Below are 19,742 nucleotides of genomic sequence, written 5' to 3'. Positions count from 1 at the left end.
CAATTAACGTTAGCATCTGTGTGAATGGGTCTTCCGCGAGACCCATTCACACTGCAGAATTTCAGCCGCGGACAATTCCGCCGCTGAAATTGTTCCGCGCAAAGAAAGAACATGTTCATTCTTTGCACGGAAGTCCGCGAGCACTGCATAGCCACTGGCTGCCGGACTGAATCTCCGCCCGCTGAATTCCGCGAGCATAGATTCAGCTACAAATCCGTAGTCTGAACATACCCTTAAAGGGATACTCCGGAGGGGGAAAAAAATGTTTAAATCAACTGGTGCGAGAAAGTTAAACAGATTTGTAAATTACTTTGAATAAAAAATATTAATCTTTTCAGTACTTATCAGCTGCTGTATGCTCCAGAGGAAGTCTTCCTTCTTTCTGGAGTTCCTTTCAGTCTGACCACAGTGCTCTCTGCTGACACCTCTGTCCGTATAAGGAACTGTCCAGAACAGGAGGGGTTTGCTATGTGGGATTTGCTTGCACTCTGGATAGTTCCTAAATGGACAGAGGTGTCAGCAGAGAGCACTGTGGTCAGACAGAAAAGAACTTCAGAAAGAAATACAACTTGCTCTGGAGAATTAAGCAGCTGATAATACTGGAAGGCTTAAGATTACATAGAAGTCATTTACAAATCTGTTTAATTTTATGGCACCAGCTAATATAAAATATAATAATTTGTTTTTCACCAGAGTACCCCTTTAAGTACCTTCAACAGGTCATGTTTTTAGGATTTTCTTTGTTTTTCAGAGGTGACATACAAGTAATTATAGTGCATCAGGCCTCAGCACAATTATATCACCTTTTAAAGACTAAGGATATCTTTAAAACATGACCTGTTGGGGGGACAGGGGGTATTATATGTGGGGGCACAGGACAGGGGGGACATTATATGTGAGGGGCACATGACAGGGCCCTCCCCTGTCATATGCCCATATAATGCCCCCCTGTCCTGTGCCCCTCACATATAATGCCCACTCAGGGGGCATTATATGTGAGGGGCACAGGACATGGGGCATTATATGTGAGGGGCACAGGACAGGAAGTATTATGAGATGCACAGCACAGGGGGGCATTATATGTGAGGGGCACATGACAGGGGTTATTATAAGTGAGGGGCACATGACAGGGGTTATTATAAGTGAGGGGCACATGTCAGGGGGGCATTGTATGTGGGGGGGAACAGGACAGGGGGTATTATATATGAGGGGCATATAATGCTCCCCCCCCCTGACATGTGCCCCTCACTTATAATAACCCCTGTCCTGTGCCCCTCCCTTATAATAACCCCTGTCCTGCGCCCCTCCCTTATAATAACTCCTGTCCTGTGCCTCTCACATATAATGCCCCCTGTGGGGAGGGGGAGCCTCCATGTCTATTTTGCTTGGGGCCCCCAAATTCCTTCAAACAGCCCTGTGTGTACGTGCCATGTATTTGGAAGCCATAACCAGGAGTAAGTCCAAAACACAGAAGAGGAGCAAATCTTTCCATTACAGTATTTCTCTGTTTATGTTCTAATCCTGGTTTTGGCTTCCAAATACTCAAGTAAATTCCTGAATTAAATGCACAAGTGTGAACGAGGCCTCATAGGAATGAAGCGAATGGGAAGTATAACTGGGTAGAAATAAGACTGGTGGTTAAGACTCTAAATAAATGGGTGTTAAGTAGGGAGGAAACCTAAAGCTAAAGGGAGTGTAACAGTCAGAGGTGTCAGTAGCGTCAAACACCGACACTCTGACCTATGACTTCATGGGAATCTCTGCTACAGAAGAAAAAGATCTTAGCAGTACACTGACACATTGGTAAAGCTTATGAAGAATAGATATTTGGAAAAGACAAAAAGAACACAACTTGAATTAACTTTCAACAAGAATTATAACAATAACCTGAACTTGGAAGAATAAAGCCATGAGACCTAAGTGGCCTAGTGGATCACTGACCAAGTCAAGACTATTCTTCATACTTTAAAGACAAATGGCCAGTACGAAATTTATTTCTAGATTTAGCCCTAGAAACCATCAGAACCACATGTGAATAACCATGTTTGTTTGATTGTTTTACTAGTTATTTCCTAGTTATTTTATACTGAGGTCTATGAAAGTTCATATTGCCAGTAAGCAAACCAAGTTTGTTCTTGGATTGCTCCAAGTTACTCTTTGGTCTCCGGATTTGTGGCTTTGTACAACCTCAGAATTGTTTAGACTTGTAATACGGTTCCGGTTTGAGTTTTTTTTAAATTATTTTTTAAGTCACTATTTAAAAAGGTAAATAAAAAAAATGCACTACTGGATGCAGTACTACTAAGGATGTATAGCATTGCATCAAGGAATGCTACCACTCTAAGGGTTTATTCACATCACGCTTTATATATAAGGTTGCCGTATTTGGTTTTCAATGTGAAAACTGTATTCATCCATATGACATCCCTTTGAAAACCGGACACAACTAGATGTATCTGGTTGTTCCCGTGGGCAAAAACCGCGGTCTACTACAGTTTTGTGCTCGGACCGGTCCGGTTTGGGGATCTTTCATGATGTGCAGTTTTTTTTTTTGTTTTTTTTTTTAACATTGTACTCAATGCATAACAGATTGGGCATTATATTCAATAGTAGAGAGAAAAACTTGGCACTGCTTGCCTAATTATTAGCACCTGACATCCAATGCCTCCATTAAAATACACAGGGTGGTGTCAGTTTTTTGTTTCCATTTAGAATAACAAAAAACTGATACAGCAACAATAGGTGAGAAACGCAAGGTGAATGCAGCCTAGCATGTTGCTATTTGGAGGCACCATACAGTCTCATGCATAGTGACTATTGTCCTACTGCGTGTACCTGGGGAAACCAAATATCCTCCATAGAGTCCCCAGGTTCTGCTGTATGTATGAGGCCTTAAACACTGCAGGGTTTTTCCATCCATCATGTAGAAAACATACATGGTTCACATTCTACATTATTCACTATAACAAAGTTTAAACGCTGCATAATATTTCGGCTGAGGATCTCACCATCAATCTATAGTGATTCCGAAGCAAAATCTACATTTCATAGGGGTGAGATCAAGTGAATTTTTTGCAGATTCTTGGCACAAAATTACTGTAAGATCCACTGCCGTGTGTGGATTTACCCCTAGCCTGGAGTTTCACAGTCCTTTAAAACCAATCCCTGTATTTCTGCTTGAACAACAGGAAATGTCTTCTGATTCTTGGCTCCTTTATATTATTTTCCAATTAGGCCCGTGAAGGATTAGGGGCTTAAATAGGTTATAATATGGATGCGGAACCTGTCAGAAATAATGTGCGCATGAAATTTCCATTCTAGCCTTTTATGTCATTTTCCATTTTTCCTTCCATCAATGCCATTTGTTAGATTTTATGTGTAAACCTTGCAATATAACATTTAGGTTGAAACGCATACTTTCAGGATTACGTAATTCCACCCATACTTTACTAATGTTCCAATAAAATACTGCACATTCTTCACATTTCTCCTCCTGATGAAAAATTATGATACCACACAGTATTTATTCTACATGGAGAAAAGAGAGAGTTAAAGAGCCGTCTTAATGCAGACCACCCCTTATGGCTACTTTCAAACTCTGTAAATGCACACTTCTGTTTTTTTTTTGTTTTTTTTTTGGGGGGGGGGGGGGGGTGCCCGTTTGGGTTGCAGCGGATCTGCAACTAATTTTAAGGAGGTATTCCAGCATGCAGCAACCTTTCTCCTGGAACTCCGTGTCAATCAAATAGGAGAGGCTGGGAGGGGACAGGAAACAGTGTGGCTCTGCCCCTGGGACTACTTACCCAGTGGCGAGCAGTAGCTGTCTTTGGTAAATCCACAGTAAGTGAATGTAAACCTGCTTGGGATAAACATATATTTATGCGTAAATACAAATAAAGGAAATATTATGAGGGCAGACTAGAAGATCAGGTGGTCTTTTACTGCCGACAATAATTTAAGTTTCTATTCTAGTTTAAAAAAAAAAACACACACACACACTTCTCAACTCTTCTATTCCTTGAACAGTAAGTCTTGATTTACAGAAACGTGCTATGGCTGGATTTGACCCACTGTGGTCATTTGCCGTTCTACCTCTGAGCATTGGTAGTGTCTGGTATTGCATGTCCATTGAGGAGAGAAGGACTTTGATGCAATACCATACACAACCTGTGGTAAAGTGTGGCAGTGTTTTTTTTTTTGTTGTTTTTTTGTTTTTGTTTTTTCGATCAAAGTTTTTTTGTTTTGTGTACAAGATACAAAACTGAAAAAAACACAAATTAACAACAACAACTTCCCGTCCCCCCCCAACCCCCAAGGTCCCTATGACGAATACAAACTACAGCTGGGTGTCATAACCCATATAGTAGTCTCCAAAAAGAAAAAAAAATAATTACTTTATAGAACATAGTAAAAGGAGGAGAACAACAGATCGGGTTATAAGGAAAGGGGAATAAACCCTGAGAAATAAAAAGATCACCAGACAGTAAAGCCAATATAGAATAGAGACAGAATAACATACGGAGACCCATAGAGAGGGGACATAAAGACCACAGACTACATGGACAAATCTAGCAAGGGAAACACCAGTCAATCAATCAGATCATCTAGGGACACCCATCCCATGTAAATAGGCCTCCATTGGAGTACGCTGCAAATATGTAGAAGCCAGCCCAAATGTATCAATCCAGGGGCCCCAAAATGGACTCAAACCTTTCCATAGCCTTCCATTTAGTATAAACCTCCCTCTGCAACCAAATAACATGATTCAATTTAGAGATCAATTCAGAGAGAGTGGGAGGAGAGACCATTAGTTGAGCAATTAACTTATCAGCCTTGTAGAGAATCCTACAAATACCTAAATACACCCCCTGATCCCCATCCGGACCCTCCACATTGCAATACAGAAGGAGGAGTAGTAATTAAATGTAACACCTCAGTCCAGAACTGTGTAAGATGTGTACAATCCCACATCACATGTAACAGATGGGCACCAGGTAGAGAGCAACGAGGACAACAGGAGTCCGGCCGAACTCCAATACTATGGAGAAAGTCAGGGGTCCGGTACACCCTATGTAATAAGAACAACTGGGACGATGAGCCTCTGACACTGCTAGTTTCGGAGCCCACTGCTTATCAGATATAGGACCCACATCTGTCTCCCACTTCGCCTTGATAGTCGAGAGGTAAGCTCTATGGTAAGAAGAAAGCAATTCCCTATACAAGCCCTCCACCGCAGTCAAGGGGCCAATAGAGATCATTCTGGGCCCTAAATTGGGTGTCCAGGGCATGTCGTAGCTGCAAACATCTATAGAAAAATGACTGCAGCAGAGCAAACTCCTCACAAATCTGAGCAAAAGGCTTCAACAACCCTCCTGCATACAACTGAGAAATACAAAACCCCCCTAGAAGACCAAAGGGAAGAATCATTAAGATTAGGATTATTACAGAGGGGAGAGTAGGTAGCTTAAGTAGTGTACTGGAGAAGAGATGTAAACTTCACCCACACCTTACGTATGAGAGTAAACATAGGCACCATATATGGCGGTCTAGTTTGAGCGGCAATTTCAGGCAAGTAAACAGGTGTCACCCCCCCCAACCCTCTGGGACACTAACTGAACCGACCTTCCCATGGAAGTGTGTGTGTGGCCCACCCCTTCAACTGCTGTACCTGTACGGCCAGGAAGTATAACCACGGATTAGGAAACGATAGGCCCCCTTCTTCCTTACATGGTGGTGTTTTTAGAACAACACTAATCCCCTCCACAACTGGGGTCCTCAGACTGAAGATCTGTTTTACAGTATCCTTGTGCCTGTAGGACTAGTAAGGAGAGAGGTAGACACCAGTAATTTTCTTCAGGCTACATTTATATTTGCATCAGAATCTTCATTATGAAATTATGTTGAGATTTCTAACAAAAACACAAGTTAAAGGGGTTATCCACCATAAGGTGATTTTAGTACGTACCTGGCAGACAGTAATGGACATGCTTAGGAAGGATCTGCGCTTGTCTTGGGGCTAAATGACTATGTTGTGAGATTACCATAACATTGTGGCTAGCTTTTTGTGAACTGGTATTTCCTGTTTGTTTTCTTTTTTTTTTTACTACAAATCCCATAATTCCATTTTCCTCCCTCCCACACATCAGCCACCCCACCCATTGAACCATAAATGAGCTGCATCCATTCAAAAGACCTGTGGTTTTCAATCAGGGTGCCTACAGCTGTTGCATTAGTTGCAGATTGATCTCTCTCCCACCAAGTGATCCCTTCACCCATTGAAGCAGACAGGCTCCCTGTCATCACCTGACTAGTGATGTCATGTCTCGACACACTGCAACCTGGGAAAACCCGAGACCTGAGTAATTTTGAATGCTGTTCAAAATAAATATTGGGGTGAAAATCACAGAATTGTGAGAAAACCGTCACACACCGGTACAGACACTATATAATGAACTACACTAACTTTACAGCCCCTGTAGCATAGTCAAATGAAAAAAAAATCCTGGAATACCCCTTTAAACTATCACAGCATGCAGGAAAGCCTATAATATCCATTGGGTGCTCTCAATGTCCACCATGCATTTGATCCTGCGCTGCTATACAAATACTATGTATGAACCCGGCCTATGAGGGAGCAACAGAACAACGCAAGAACAAGCGCAAATGCAGTGGACAAGTTTTGTGGTTGTTTTTTTTGTACAGCAATAAAAAAAAACAGTAGTCAACAAGGACATTTATATTGGAAATTTTCCTTGACCTTTGTAGATTTTTCACAATACATAAATGAAGACATAGCAGTTAACTCATTGGTGTTCACAACCCTGCGGAAACCTTCCACCATCTCACAGGTTTTGTGCTGCAGTTAATAAAACTCACGTTTTAAACAAACAGGAAGTAACATGAAAGCCAGCGCTGCTGAAGAAAAACCACAAAAACTAAACTGCAAACCCACCCCATAACACAAACACCCCAGTTAGGTTACATTTAAAACAACCATTTAAGCATTTTTTGCAATGCTCTATGATGGTGACATTTGCGCTATGGTGCAGACTAATATATTGATCAAATACTAAGTGTGATCCCAACCCAATGCTCTATGATGGTGACCTATCCTAAAGTCCCAAATCGTAGAAGCAAGTGATATTTACAGTAATTTATACAATTTCTTGCATATCATGGCAATGAAAACACTTATGTCATATCAATCTATCAGAAGAAAACACATCCCTTGCTCTACCTGGTGAGACTTTTTCCAGTACTACATAAACTAGAGTCATGAACATCTTTCGGACGACCGCTAGAGACTCAATGGAAAAAATATTTAAATGCAAATTCCTGATAAATGTTCTGGATTACAATATCTCAGTGCTTTATCTTTCATTATTAGGCTGATATTTTCAATTTTTAAAGTGTTCTTGATTTTGCCATTACTGGGTGTTTCTAAACAGAATACTGCTCTTACTGTAAAGAACACTTTCAATAGCTTTGACTAATCAGATTTTACCTTTTAAAAAATACCTTGTTCAGATCCTTTTGGTATAATAGGACCTTTTCCCCATGCTCGGCGAAAATATATATGCGAATCAAGAACTAAAATAAAAGTTGTATGAATAGATCCTTAAAGGGGTACTCTGGTGGGAATTTTATTTATTTAATTTATTTTTAAATCAACTGGTGCCAGAAAGTCAAACAGATTTGTAAATTACTTCTATTTAAAAAATATTTACCCTTCCAGTACTTAGCTGCTGTATACTATAGATAAACTTCAGAGAAATTTGTGAAGTTCTTTCCAGTCTGACCACAGTACTCTCTGCTGACACCTCTCTTTGTGTCAGGAACTGTCCAGATCAGGAGAGGTTTTCTATGGGGATATGCTTCTAATCTAAACAGACAGAGGTGTCAGCAGAGAACAATGTTGTCAGACTGGAAAGAACTTCACAAATTTCTCTGTAGTATACAGCAGCTGATAAGTACTGGAAGGCTTCAGATTTTGAAATAGAAGTCATTTTCAAATCTGTTTAACTTTCTGGCACAAGTTGATTTGAAAACATTTGCTTTCAACTTGTTTCCAAGGGAGTTCCCCTTTAAAGGAGTACTGCAGTGTTAGACACTTATCCCCTATCCGCAGGATAGGGGATAAGTGTCTGATAGCGGGGGGTCCAACTGCTGGTACCTCAGCGATCTGTACGGGGAACCGGCACTGCCGCAGCTCTGTGTGGATAATGTGTGTGTCGTCAAACGACCACTGGGAGCAATCTCCTGCGCAGCACCTCGGCAGTCCCCAGGAAGGGGTCATTTCGACCCACGCATGAAGTGGCAGCTGACAGGCCTCCCCTCCATGTATCTCATAGAGAAACATGTCGACCAAAGCTTCCTGCAGGGGTTGACATGCCCCTTCCTGGGGAATGCCAGGATGCCATGCAGGAGATCGCGGGGGTCCCAGCGGTTGGACCCCCAGCGTTCAAAAAACGTATTCACTATCCTGTGGATACGTTTTATTGCCCTGGAGTACTTCTTTAAGATAGGAAAAAAGGCTAAAAGAATGAAAGTGAATAGATATCCCACATGGTCACAATGAAGCCAATGATCTCTATGGTACAGTGGTGGCAAATTCTATATCTGCAGCACTCACAGTACAGGACCAGAAAAAAAAGTTACATAAAAAAACTGAAAATTTACACACAGAAGATTCAGTATGTGGCCAGGAAAACATTAAGCGCACACAAAGTGTTATCGTCAAGATCAGATTCTGTCCCCGTTTCCCATATGTCAGCAGATTTACAGCACACTGGTAGATTTTTGTGACTGATTTAACAGATGGACATCATTGGGAAACTCTAATTTGCCATTGTTAATTACTCTTAAATACTAAGATTAACAATAGATAAGCTTATGCGTTTTTTTACAGTACAGGTTAATAGTTTAATATATATATATATATATATATATATATATATATATATATATATATATATATACATACATATACACACACATACATACACGTGTATACATTTTAAAACATTACAAACAAAAAAAGTGAGCAACTTATATACAGTATCTGCTAGAAGCCCCAAATACTACCAACACAGTGCACAAAATAATACCTCCAGAGCCATATAAAGAAGCTCCTAAACAAAAATGCCATACAGAGCCACAACAGCTATATATAATGTTTATATGACAGTGCTTATATTATGTGCTTGGGCTAGGGTAAAATAATAAGATATGTAGTTACTTACCCCAATACCCTGCCCTGTGTAGCACTCTGGGGAAAAGCTACACAGACAGACTGGGCACCATCAGAACTGCTGCAGTGGAAGGGAGGGACATCAATGAAGGTGAGGATACGTGTTTTTTTTTTTTTATAGTTTTTACCCCAGACCAGTGGTTTCCAACAGGGTGTTTCCAACTGTTCTAAAACTACAACTCCCAGCTGAAGGCTGTCCGGGCATGTTGAGAGTTGTAGTTTTACAACTGCTGGAGGCTCTCTTTTATTTTTACACTATATGAGTGGTGTCCATTTTCTGTATGCATCTGGAAATCACCCGAGGTGTACAACATACATAACTATAGATCCCAATCACGAAACGGAGGCCAAAAAAGTGTCAATTTGATCTCTGCTTTGGGTGGTTTCTGACCGGTTTGCGTTTTTCTTCTGGATAGAATAGTGCAGAGGTTTTGCGCTACTCCATACTGCGACATGCTGTAAAAAATGTATATCCCAAAGTATGCACTTTTTTTATAAAAAATTTTTTTAAATATGGGGGATACCCCTGCCATGGTTTGTGGTGTTAAAAGAACCTAAGAATTCCCAACCAACCCCTTTATTTTTTAATGCCAAGCGTGCTAGTTGAAATAAACACCTTGGGAACCAAATGTTTCATTTTCAATTTGATAAAATAAAACATTTCGTAGTAACATACGGACACACATCCATCCATTTTCCCAGCTGTAACTTCACCAATGCACAGCTCATCAATATCCACAAGCAGGTATCATATAGGGAAATCTGCTTCTAGGAGTCACTGTCACTAGGCAATTCCAAGAAAGAGGTAAAAGAGCACAAAGTAATTCTTGGCAAGAACCGATGTACTCTGGTGAACATCTCCATGGCAGCACTGGATGGTCAGTGAGAGAGTAATGAAGAACAAGTTCTGGAGACAAGCTGCGGCCAATAATGTAGATTAAGTTGGCTATTTCCAAGAAGCATCTTACTGATGAGCTGTTCCCTAAATTTGAATCAATGGGGCTGATTTATTACTACTTTCTAAATAGTTAGATAACTTAACGGGGTACTTTGGTGGTAGTGTTTTATTTTTTGTTTTTTTTTTAAAAAAGGTGCCCAGCTTGTTTCTTATTAAAGAACAAAAAAAAAAAATCACAAACCTTTACACTCCCCCGGTGCCTCCGATCCTCCTCTTGGTGCTGGTGGCGTCACAGTGCAACTCAGCCAATCACTGGCCACAGCAGTGTCCCACCTCAGACAGTGATTGGCTGAATGGCACATGTGATATATTGAGCCCTGGCCTTCTTTCTGGTACTGGGGCTCAATATGTCACATTGCCGCTAAGCCAATTTGCTGTGGCCACTGCGGTCAGTGATTGGTTGAGCTGCTCTGTAACACATCAACCACCAGTACCAGGAAGAGGTTCGCACTGGGGACCGAAGCAGCATTACTGGAGGCATTTTGGCAGCACAGGAGGGAAGTAAAGGTTTGGTTTTTTTTTTTGTTTTAATTTTAAGAATAAGAATTAGGTTGGGCATCTTTAAAAAAAATAAAATAAAAAAAAATGCAATAAAATAAAAACACCCTACCATCAAAGTACCCCTGTAAAGGGTTACTCTAATCTGGACTTATGTGGAATATCCATAGGATATGCCAAGGGACCTGAACCAATCTTGAGATAGAGGGCCCTCAGCCTGGCCTTCTTGTGGCCTTCACCGTAAACAGTATAGCCAGCTGTTTTAAGCAGTTTGAATAACTTCTATCAATGTTAATGGAAGTTGTGTACGCTTAGCACAGAGTAGTATAGTGAACCATGACTTTCACTGACGTTACCTCTGGCAGCAGCAAGCAGACCCTTGATCTCGAGAAAGGTAGGAGTCCCATCGATCAGTCATTTATTGCATATTCCTCAGATATACTGTACCATAAATGTCCCAAATGGGAATACCCCTTTAAAAGTAGAACAGGCAGACAGAAGATGCACCAAATGTATCACAGTATAGCACTCTGTGTAATAGATTTGGTGTATTTTATTAGACAAGTTAGACACTTTTTATGCCACCTCTTGGTTGGCTTACTGTACAGCAACACTTTGACAAATTTTAAGTCGCAGCCCTTTTTTAAGCACTCTTCAAACTGTTTAGTGAGGTGTAAAATGTGTCTTCGTACACATTAAATCTTCTGCAAGGAGCAAACACCATTTTTTTAAAAAGTAAATAGACAGAATTATGGTGCATTTAGCTTAGTAAATCTTTCCCAACCATTTTATCCTCATACTATATAGTATAGGTCAGCCAAAAAAACTATTTTTGACATATAAGAAAAAGAGATAAATGGACCAAACTTATGATATACTCATACTATTCAGCAGTTTCTTGGTCATAGTTGGCATCTAAAGGATTTACATTTACTGCAAAATTTTCATGCATTATTTAAAATTAGGAAATGCTTTTCAACTTTAAACCATTAACTTAAAGGGGTGCTCTGCCAAAAAACATGTTGTTTTAGGGGATAAGATAGGGGATAAGTTGTCTGATCGCGGGGGTCCCACCACTGAGGACCCCGGCAATCTCCAGGCCAGCAGCGGCAACATCAGGAACACGGAAGCTTGGAGCTTCTGCGTTCATGACGTCATGCCACGCCCCCTCCATTCATGTCTATGGGAGGGAGCGTGAAGGCCACTACGTAGCTGTCACGCCTCCTCCCATAGACATGAATGGAGGGGGTGCGGCAGCTTTAGTAGCCAGTCATCAGACTGGAGTTCGCTCCATGCACAGATGACTGGGGTGCCGCGGGGGTTGCTATCTTTTGGATATGGGCTAAAAAAAATTTTCGGAAGAGTACCCCTTTAAAAGGTATTTGATGGTTGCCTGCATTAAGCATGGCTGCCATAACAAATCAGGATTACCTATAATCAGGGTCCCTATTTAAAGACTCCTCTTACTAAAACATTATAGCTGCCTTTAAAGCAGGTTTACAGCAGTACTCAATGTAAACAACTGGTGCTCCTGGTATGCAGATGAATCACTCTAGTCACATAAAGGTAAGGGCTCGTTCACACGGCTGCTCTGGTCCGGTAAAGGGAGCTCCATCGGAAGTATGGGAGTTGAGCGGGAAAAAAAATAAATAAATAGAGCATGTCCTATAAAATACCGGACACCCGACAAAGCCCCTTCAAGTCAATGGGATTCTTCAAGACATGGCGGTGTCAGTTGTGCTCCGACCTGTCCGGCGAAAAAAAAAAAAAAGACGAATGGTTCAGAGCACAAGGGCCGTGTGAAGTTAGCCTAGTATGTACAGGACCCAGCAGTTAAACACCCATACTGGACAACAGGTCTGCTTTACTTGGTATTACGTTGGGTCACACGTGCCATATTTTGCGGCTGCGTATGTTCCTACCCATTAAAGTCAATGGGTAGAAAAATCAGCTGAAAAAAAAATATGCAGCAATATACGGCACATGTGACGCTACCCTTATACTGCAAATCAGACCATGAAAAGGGTAAGGTTTATGCAAATCCCATCCAAAAGTAGGTTTTTCCTGGGCAAGGCTTAAAGGGGTTATCCAGGAAAAAAGTGCGCGCCGGAGTACTCCTTTAAACAGGTTTATAAATTACTTCTATAATAAAATCTTAATCTTTTCAGTACTTATGAGCTGCTGAAGTTGAGTTGTTCTTTTCTGTCTCTCTGACGACACCTGTCTCGGGAACTGTCCAGAATAGAAGCAAATCCCCATAGCAAATCGCTTTTATTCTGTGCAGTTTCCACGACAAGCAGAGATGTAAGCAGAGAGCACTGTTGCCAGACAGAAAAGAACAACTCAACTTCAGCAGCTGATAATTATTGGAAGGATTAAGATTTTTTAATAGAAGTCCTTTACAAATCTGTTTAACTTTCTGGAGACAGAAAGTTTTTTCCTTCAGTACCCCTTTAAATGTGCCAAAATATCCTGAAATCCAACATGTCCGATCCTTCTTTCCTCCACAATATGAAATAAGAGAACAGTGGGGGGGCTAATATATAATATACCGGTAGCTTGTGGAGTAACTACAAATTTTGCTATTCCAATGAAGGGTTGGAAAAACCAGAGCATTAGACCAGTGTTTCCCAATCAGAGCGTCTCCGGCTGTTGCAAAACTACAACACCCAGCATGCCCGGACAGTCATGCTGGGAGTTGTAGTTTTGTAACAGCCGGAGAGACTCTGATTGGGAAACACTGCATTAAACTGTGACACTTAACTAATGTGTTTGACCAGCTTTACAGTCCATTGATCCCAGATAAAAGGATTTTAACAAATTAAACTGTGCAGTCTTCTTATCTCTCCCCTTATCTAGAGAAATATTATTACAGTTGCAAGGATCTAAAGGGATGAAAAGCAAACTTAGTCTTCAATGCCATTTGTTAAAGGTGAGCGATCACTGCAGAGGGAGGAGGAGGAGGATGCATTTCTGCTGGGGCTGATTGATGTGCCATAAATGAATTTATTATGTAGCATCCAGGGATACGGTAAGCATGCTCATTCCCAAGGGTCAACCATCCTGTCAAGATCATTCTCCTAATGCACATATCATCAATTTGCTAAGATATAATTATAACCAAGAACAGCTACAAAAAAAATCCTGTGAACCTACGCACCACTACCAAAGCCAGGCAAAGTCAACAAGACGTATGACCATCCCTTTAAATCAAACAAAGCTGTATACGGTTATAAATAGATGGCTTGGCTTCTTTCAGGTACATACTAGAATGTCTCCTCCCGCAGCAACGAAATGTCCTTTCCACACAAATGAATCAAATGTGATCCGAAACATATGAATCTTAAAGGGGACCTGTCGCATTGGAAATGCAGCAAATTGTGAAAGCAACAGCTCCTAAAGAATCCGAGGTGCACTTTGCCTACGGGGGGGGGGGGGGGGGGGGGGATTTGTCTCAGCCAGCCATAACACTGCACACACTGATCTTTTACCCCGATCCCTACAAAGCCATAGCTTTGCATGGATCAGCATAATAGGGGGTTGATTGCTCAATCGGACGCCACAGAGCAAGGTAAGGGGACCTCCGCTCGCGTCCTAGCTGATCGGGACATCGCGTTTTTATTGCGATAGTCCCGATCATAGAGCTGGGCGGTATGACCAAAAATGGGTATCACGGTATTTTTTTTTATTATCGCGGTATCACAGTATTTAACGGTATTTTTTGGGGGGGGCATGTTAAAGTGTTAGAACATCATGGTTTCCCCAACCAGTGTCCTTAAGAGGATATAGATTTGTGAGTATACTCAGTATAACTTGTTATTAATTGATCTAAACCATCACTCATTTTGAAATTAAGAGTCTAGTGGGCGGTTCTACTCAGTGATAGACAGCCTCTCCTTAAAGGGGTACTACAGTGGAAAACTTTTTTTTGATAAAAAATAAAAAAATAAAAAAATAAAATAAAAATGTTTTCCACCGGAGTAGCCCTTTAATGAATTGATAAAGATAACAGTCAGTCGCTGATTAGGACCACCCACTGGACTCCTCAGCCCAGAATGAGCACAGATTTAGCTAAAAAAATTACAAGGTATAACTTCAATGCAAGAGAGAAATAAGTCGCACTCACCCGATTGTAGTGAAGCTGGAAGAAGCGTCTCCATGATGTGAAACTAGTAGCCTTCTGTGGTATACGTGAAAATATATTTATATAATACATAAATAAATTTATTATATAATATATATATTATACATATTTCCAATTCCGTAATGTTAAAACTTATGCTTCTGTGTGAATGCTCTCAGCAGCTCTTCCAATAGGCCACAACTGTAGATAATTCATAGTTTGTGGAAAACCTATATAATGCCAAAAACGTTATATCATGTACAGAATCAAAAGATCTAATTTAGTCATCAGAAGTTGTATGGCATCCCCTCACCCAATTTTTCACACACTGGTCTTAAATTTCTTCAATAATTTGACCACAAGAACCGTTCCCATCATGTATATTATATCAAGTAAGACAGAATGGACTTGTGAAAGTACACCTCATAGACACCGGGCATCAGAAAGCTTCGCTACTAAAATAAGCTCATGACCTACTCTGACAGTGAGGAATCATGTCACCCAGACAGATCCATTGCAAGGCTTTTCTTGTCTGCTGGCTAAATAAGTTGAGCTTATATCTCAGCACATGAGTACTCTGGAAACCAAGTAAACTAAACAATTCAGCATAGACCGCTGCTAAAAATATGACAGCAAGAGGATCAACGGAAGGAAGGATCACAAATATATACCATAAAGTCTCTATAGATTTATATTGCCTGACAAATTACATATGGATACCAATTTTAAAGGTGCCAAACAAAGCAGTATTCTGTTTTCAGCACCACAATACAATATACACACACACACAACTCTCCTAAACTCTTATTTTAAGCTCCATCATAAAAATGCACGTTTACATCCAGAATTATTAGTAATATATCATAGTGAAAAGGCTGGGTTTGGGAATACACAGGTTCTTCCATGATTGCAAATGAAGAGCTGTGAAATACTGTGAGTGGACAGAAGAACGAAGACTCTGAGGCTTGCTCTGTGTGTAGGTGGAGGAAGAAGGACTCACAGGCTTGCTCTGTATGTGGGTGGAAGAAGCAGGACTTACAGGCTTGCTCTGTGTGTAGGTGGAGGAAGAAGGACTCACAGGCTTGCTCTGTGTGTGGGTGGAAGAAGCAGGTCTCTCAGGCTTGCTCTGTACGTGGGTGCAGGAAGCAGGACTCACAGGCTTGCTCTGTGTGTGGGTGGAGGAAGCAGGCTTGCTCTGTGCTTGGGTGGAAGAAGCAGGACTCACAGGCTTGCTCTGTGTGTGGGTGGAGGAAGAAGGACTCACAGGCTTGCTGTGTGTGGGTGGAAGAAGCAGGTCTCACAGGCTTGCTCTGTGTGTGGGTGGAGGAAGAAGGACTCACAGGCTTGCTCTGTGTGTGGGTGGAAGAAGCAGGTCTCACAGGCTTGCTCTGTACGTGGGTGCAGGAAGCAGGACTCACAGGCTTGCTCTGTGTGTGGGTGCAGGAAGCAGGACTCACAGGCTTCCTTTGTGTGTGGGTGGAAGAAGCAGGTCTCTCAAGCTTGCTCTGTATGTGGGTGGAGGAAGTAGGACTCTCAAGCTTGCTCTGTATGTGTATATCAAATATTGTATTCATTATTTAAGTCACACAAAAAATGACAAATAAAAATCACATAAAAAGCACAAAGAGCATGGCAAGAAAACAGTACCCACAGGATAATGATAGGGTCTGCTGGCTAGAGAAAGATTTCTTTCTCTAGCCAGCAGATGTGCTGTCCCAGATGTGCTCAATCGGATTCAGGTCTGGGGAACGGGCGGGCCAGCCCGTAGCATCAATGCCTTCCTCTTGCAGGAACTGCTGACACACTCTGACACACTCCATCCACATGAGGTCTAGCATTGTCTTGCACTAGGAGGAACCCAGGGCCAACCGCACCAGCATATGGTCTCACAAGGGGTCTGAGGATCTCATCTCGGTACCTAATGGCAGTCAGGCTACCTCTGGCAAGCACATGGAGGGCAGTGCAGCCCAACAAAGAAATGCCACCCCACACCATTACTGACCCACCACCAAACCGCTCATGCTGGAGGATGTTGCAGGCAGCAGAACATTCTCAACTGAGTCTCCAGACTCTGTCATGTCTGTCACATGTGCTCAGTGTGAGCCTGCTTTCATAAGTGAAGAGCACAGGGTGCCAGTGGAGAATTTGCCAATCTTGATGTTCTCTGGCAAATGCCAAACATCCTGCTGTAAGCACAACCCCCACCTGTGGACATCGGGCCCTCATACCACCCTCATGGAGTCTTTTCCTGACCGTTTGAGTGAACACATGCATATTTGTGGCCTGCTGGAGGTCATTTTGCAGGGCTCTGGCAGTGCTCCTCCTGCTCCTCCTTGCACAATGCGGAGGTAGCGGTCCTGCTGCTGGGTTGTTGCCCTCCTACAGCCTCCTCCACGTCTCCTGATATACTGGCCTGTCTCATGGTAGCGCCTCCATGCTCTGGACACTACACTGACAGACACAGCAAACCTTCGCTGCACTACCTGAGCCACTTGCGTGGGTTGTAGACTCTGTCTCATGCTGCCACTAGAGTGAAAGCACCGCCAGCATTCCAAATTGACCAAAACGTCAGCCAGAAAGCATAGGAATAGAGAAGTGGTCTGTGGTCACCACCTGCAGAATGACTCCTTTATTGTGGATGTTTTTCTAATTGCCTATAATTTCCACCTGTTGTCTGTTCCATTTGCACAACAGCATGTGAAATTGATTGTCAGTGTTGCTTCCTGAGTGGACAGTGTGATTTCACAGAAGTGTGATTGGCTTGGTGTTACATTGTGTTGTTTAAGTGTTCCCTTTATTTTTTTGAGCAGTGTATTTTCTTGCCATGCCCTTTGTGCTTTTTATGTGATTTTATTTGCCCTTTTTGTAGGATTTAAATTGCTCTGTATGTGGTTGGAGGAAGCAACAGTCACAAGCTTGCTCTGTCGATCGGGGAAGCTGGACTCTCACATTTGCTCTGTGTGTGGGCAGAGAAAACAGGACTCAGGCTTGCTCTGTGCATTGGAGGAGTCATAGGATGGTGCTTTGTGTTGGCGGGAAAACAAGGGCTCACAGATTTGCTCTCTTGTAGGCAAGAGAAGCTCTTGCAGCATCTGAACATCTTTTTTAAAGCAAGTACTGACTCAAATCGTGGAAACCTATACCAGTGGCGTAAGCATGGGTTGTCATCACCCGGGGCAAGGCAAGTAATTTGCGCCCCCTAACCTGTGGATTTTAGCACTCGAGTCTCTTCCACTAGATTGGTTAAAGAAACCCTTACCCCCTAAGCACATGTATTGTTTGTTATGAAAATACTGATGTAATTAAAGTAAAATGCATCTAAATACAAGTTTATTTTCAAACACTTTATTGAGTGCGAACATGCATTACACATTCTCCACATTTTCAGCAGGTCTATGAATACAAATCTACAAATGTAGTAACCTAGCATGGGCCGTGCTATTATATGTCATCTCACAACCATCGTAAACGACAAAAAGTATCAAGAACAAAAACTAAACATCAAAATGGAACCATACCCTGGAGATGATCCAAGGCACATGACTTTGGGTATTATAAGTAAGCGGCAAATGTCAGGGGGCATTATATGTGCATTATATGGGCACATGACAGGGGCCCCTGTCATGTACCCCCATATATATTGCCCCCTGACATGTGCCCCTCACATATAATGCCCCCCTGACATGTGCCCCTCACATATAGGACAGGGGGCATTATATGTGAGGGGCACAGGACATGGGGTATTATATATGAGGGGCACATGACAGGGGGGGGGGGTCCTGTCATGTGCCCCCACATATAATGCCACCCTGACATGTGCCCCTTACTCATCATTTGCCCCTCTCACTTATAATTTGCTCCCCCCTCCCCTTTCTCATGCCCGTCACCTTTCTCCCACACTGCAGCTGCTCCATTCCTGCAGTCAGTGAGAGCCGCGGGGACGTGATCTCCGGGCGCCGGCGCGATTATGTGATGTAATTGCGCCGGCCTGCCGTGATTGGCTCTCACTGACTGCAGGAATGGAGCAGCCGTGGCGTGTGATAGCAAGGTGACGGGCGTGAGAAAGGGGTGGTGGAGCGGGACAGCCGACAGCTCCCGCTCCACCATGCGATAGTTCAGGAAGAGGGGCAACAATCTGGGGGGGGGCCTCGGATCGGATTCGCACAGCCAGCACTGCAGAGAGAGAGAGAGCGAGCCAGCCAGGGGCGGAGAGCTGCGAGTGCGAGCACGCCCCCCCAGATGTTGCGCCCGGTGTGGCCGCCCCCCCCCCCCCCCTTCACCCCCCACGCTATGCCTCTGACCTATACATCTCCAGGCTCTCAGTATCTGCCTTGGCATATTATGCTCCCAGATAGGGTACCCTGGTGACCTTAAAGAGGTTTTCCTACAAAGCAAAGTTTGTATGAAAGTTGGTAAAATAAGTTGTGTGTCGCATACCTATATGTAAAGGAGGACAAATGTGGTTTATGTTTGTGGCTCTTTAAATCAATACTGGGGAAAGTCATATTGGTCAAGTATTTCAGTCTGCCAAATTCAGCCCATATGATCTGTGCATGCACCGGTGAATCTAGAAGAACCAGTTCTTCTTCCCTTTAATAATTAGCTTATAAACTATGTCAGAAACTAGAAAATATTTGTCTACCCTGAAAAATGGCCGAAAAGAAAACAATTTATTGTGAAATAAATGACAAGGGGCTAGGCCTTTGGCTGTCTGGCCTACCTAAATCTCCATGTCCTCTCCCCTTTCATGGTCCTCCTGTAAAACAAAGACTGTATGTAGAGAGAAGTCAGAGACTGACACTTGATTTGTAAATAAATGCCCTGAAAATCAGCTATGGGATCTAAGTTGCCTAAACACACTAGATTAAATTGATCAAAGTGAACAATTTCAACCAAATAACTGACTGTTTATC

At 42.4% G+C, this 19,742-nt stretch overlaps 1 protein-coding gene across 7 annotated transcripts in view; it reads right to left on the bottom strand.

Annotated features, from left to right (window-relative positions):
* ERBIN (erbb2 interacting protein) overlaps nt 1-19,742 on the bottom strand; it is a 247,483-nt gene that overhangs the window by 198,737 nt on the left and 29,004 nt on the right. Inside the window, exon 1 of one of the 7 annotated variants that reach the window (XM_056541549.1) lies at nt 9,243-9,265. The exons of the other annotated variants lie outside the window; for them this stretch is intronic. The gene's annotated coding sequence lies outside the window, so the exon portion shown is untranslated. Of the gene's footprint in view, nt 1-9,242; nt 9,266-19,742 lie in introns of those variants that run through there. 7 annotated transcript variants of the gene reach the window in all.

The sequence above is a fragment of the Hyla sarda genome, chromosome 1 (assembly GCF_029499605.1).
Source record: "Hyla sarda isolate aHylSar1 chromosome 1, aHylSar1.hap1, whole genome shotgun sequence".
NCBI classification, from domain to species: Eukaryota; Metazoa; Chordata; class Amphibia; order Anura; family Hylidae; genus Hyla; species Hyla sarda.
This window is presented reverse-complemented; position numbering and strand designations above follow the sequence as displayed.